At 32.9% G+C, this 3574-nt stretch overlaps 1 long non-coding RNA gene across 1 annotated transcript; it reads right to left on the reverse strand.

Moving 5' to 3' along the window:
- LOC110264047 lies at positions 1893-3192 on the reverse strand. Its single transcript, XR_002349784.1, has 3 exons — positions 2939-3192; positions 2676-2789; positions 1893-1950 (listed from the first exon to the last, which is right to left on the reverse strand). It is a non-coding gene; the product is annotated as an uncharacterized LOC110264047 (long non-coding RNA).

A 3574-nucleotide genomic window follows, 5' to 3' on the forward strand; every position in this document is an offset into this window, starting at 1 on the left:
GAAGAGAGAGTGAGCACTAATACTAGATGAGGTTCAATCATACATACTTGTGGAAAGGTCCATTAAAAATAACAGTGTGGCTCCTAGTTTGATGTTTCCAGAGTTTCTTTACATGGTTAGTGTCATTCAGTCCCCTACCTACTATTTGTACTTTTTGGTGATGAAAAAACCCAATTCCCAAATATATTGACAGAATAATAGAATATATAGCCATAGGAAGATTATAAATAGGAGTAGATAAAGAATCTAAATTTGCCAATTAATTCAATTACTAGAGTGAATAACTACTACTATTTGCACTTTTCATTTTAAGCAGATGGCAAAATTTTGGTGGAAGATATTTTGAAATTAAGCAGCCAGAAAGAAGATACACAGGAAGAAACAAGATCGTGATGTTATGTTATTTTTCTTACTTTCAAGGTATTAGCCAAGCTAGTTACCTCATTTTATGTATGAGATGTATATGACACACTGCTAGAAATTGGAGCCAATCTAAGTAAAGACATTTAGAATTAAAAAATCATGTTATATTTGATATTTTATTTGTATTGGGGTTATTACTTTTGATTTCTTGTTGTTGTGAAATTTAAACATAAAGTATTTGCTTAACACGATAAAAATTACCTTTCTAAATGATAAAAAATGTCATTTTTATCCGATAAAAACAACGGCTTGTCACTGCCATTGTCAGGGTAAAAACGGCAGTTTCAAATGCCATTTTAACCAACCAAAAACGCTATTCTGTCAAGGTAAAAATGACAGTTCATAAACGCCGTTTTAACCAACCAAAATGCCATTTTTACCTTGGAAATAACGGTGGTTTGAACCACTATTTTAACCAACCAAAAAATGCCATTTTATTTGTAAATAATTAACTTGGAAAATTGTGGCGATTTTCTAAAAATCACTGTAATAACCATAATGGCGTCCATAATTGTGTCACTTTCTAAAACCGCCATTCCTGGTAATAATGCCAGTTCAAACCGCTGTAAATACCCAAAAAAACTGTTGTTTTAACCATAATTTTTTATAGTGAACTACCATGAAACAATCATATTATCAGAGATTGTAACTCCCATGAAACAACCATAAGCATAGTTTCAAAGAGAACTAATAAACATAGCACTAATCAACCATACAACTCCATACAGTGTACTTGAAAACTATGAACAATACCGACATTATTGATGAAGACATACAAACACTTTTCCAGGTAATATAAGAAGAGAATACTCAATAGTTTCTGGGGGATTATTGATACCTTTGTCAAAATCAAATCTGAAAACCAACAACCCAACCCAATAATGGAATCCCCCCATTGATTTCCAATGCAATTAGTAACTTAGCATATATATCCCCTAGAATGCTTGAGCAAGCATGAGTAACTTTAGTATCATGAAGAATCAATTATATTATGGATCAAAATCCACATTAAGTAATGCAACTCGTGTTTACAAACTTATTTATGCAGGCAAATGAATGAGAATATCTATGACTCCAACTTCTAACCTCCAAGCTCATATCATCGGCCTACCATTGCTCTAAAGCTTCTGTGTCTATAAGCTTACAAACATTCAACTTTTAGGTGCAGTTACTGAAAATTAACTAGTCTCATGAGTGAAATGTGATTCAGAATGCAACATTCATATACTACTTACCTTGTTTCCAATTTTGTAAGTAATTTTTTCTTGAGGAGAAGGCAAAAGGTTAGCATCCTCGGACATTGCTTTTCTATCTGCCTCTATATGCACATGATAGGGAACACATTTTACTGCTTCACATTATTACTAATGTCAACAATGAAAATGAAAACACAATTGATAATGGAAGTCATCAAAGTCAAATATCAGAATACAAATGAGAAGAAAAAGGTAAATATCACAAATCCATACCCATCTCTTATTGTAGTTAGTAGACCATCATTCCATTATTCTTTGTCCAAACATATCTCTGCCAAAAGAAAAATAAAGGGTGGAAGGGAAAAAGGAGTAAAGACAGAAAAATTTCCAATAAACAAGATAGCAATTGAAGATATAAATGAAGAGAATAAGTATTTGAAGAAATATAATAAAAGTGAATCTCATTAAGTGAACTAGGATTTAAAGATTAAGACTTTCCCAGTTTTCCCTCATTAAGCTTTTAAAAAAATTCTTTAAACTATTCTTATCTCATCCTCTGTTCAATTCCCTTAGGTTGTCCATGCAAAAATGACCATGATAATGATTCTATATAATTAGTTAACAATAACGGGATCATAATTTAAGTCTCTTGTTTTGGTCCTGTTAAATACTTGCTAGTCCAAAACATGAAATGGAAAGATTTTGATTTGTGATTTATGAATAGTATTACTTCAACCAACCAATAGCCAAGCACTAAAAGATTAACCTCTATTTAAGCTGAGCTAAGATACACAGTATATAAAAATATTATCTGCCATTTGTATAAGCTATTTCTTCTAATGACAACCTTATCTGAATTTTAATCATGTCAAAATAAAAGGTACACTGGATCTCTCTTTAAACTACTGCAGCTATTAATTCAATCATAAAATTGTCAAATTAAAGCAAAATGTTTAAAAAATTAAAGATAAATTAACAAATAAAACTTCATAAATTAATGCATCAATCAAAAATTTCTTTCAAACTCCAAATTTTGAGAAAATCAGTACAGCTTACCTCAGGAATGGGCTGTTGGATTACAGATTTCACGGCAATAACCATTGATTGCATGAAGTCCTCACCTCTAGTTCCTATTACAATAAATCCTCGAACAGTTGGGTACGAGTTCACCTGCACCGCAACAATAGCATGCATGTTCATCAAATCACAATTCACAAATGCATATCTTACAGATTATTGTACCAAACCCCAAATTAAAACCCTAAAATTGGAACCCTAGCCCTATTAAATTTTAGAACCAAATGAAGGTGAATACATACCTTCTCGACAAATGGGTGAAGAAGGGTGACAGTTCTCGATCGAGTGGCGAAATGGTGGTGGAGAAGTAGGGAAGTGGTGAGTGGTGACAGCGTGAAGATGAGTGATGGCAAACCTTTCTCTGATTAGGTAGTGATGGCACAAACAAGGTTGGTGAGAGTTATGTTCTCTGATTTGGCTAATTATTGGTGTATTTGGTGAAAAGAGAAAAAAAATACTAAGTAATGGGGAATTTGGCCCTAGATGCATTAGGCATTACTTTTGAAGTGCACCCAAAACATAACAAATAGGTTACTCTTTTAAAGCACTCTTTTTGGTGTGAAAAGTATACCCATAGATATTAAGATAAGGCTACGCTTCATAAGTGATCTTTCTAATATCTTAGGAGACACTTTTCAAGTGATTCCAAAACTGTCTTTCCTATTCTCCTATAAAAAGGCAACATGGAGAAAAGCGTAGCCTATTCTATAAATAGGCTACATTTTTCAAATGTAGCTTAAAAAAAGTGTGGCTGAATGGGTGATTTTTTTGTAGCGGCATGAGCTCACGACTAGTAGGACAGACATGCATCATATTGTATTTGTTTGTGTTTGCTTGGAGTCTGCATAATTACTTGGCTTGCCTAATTGACATCCTGT

The sequence above is a fragment of the Arachis ipaensis genome, chromosome B06, assembly GCF_000816755.2.
Source record: "Arachis ipaensis cultivar K30076 chromosome B06, Araip1.1, whole genome shotgun sequence".
NCBI lineage: Eukaryota > Viridiplantae > Streptophyta > Magnoliopsida > Fabales > Fabaceae > Arachis > Arachis ipaensis.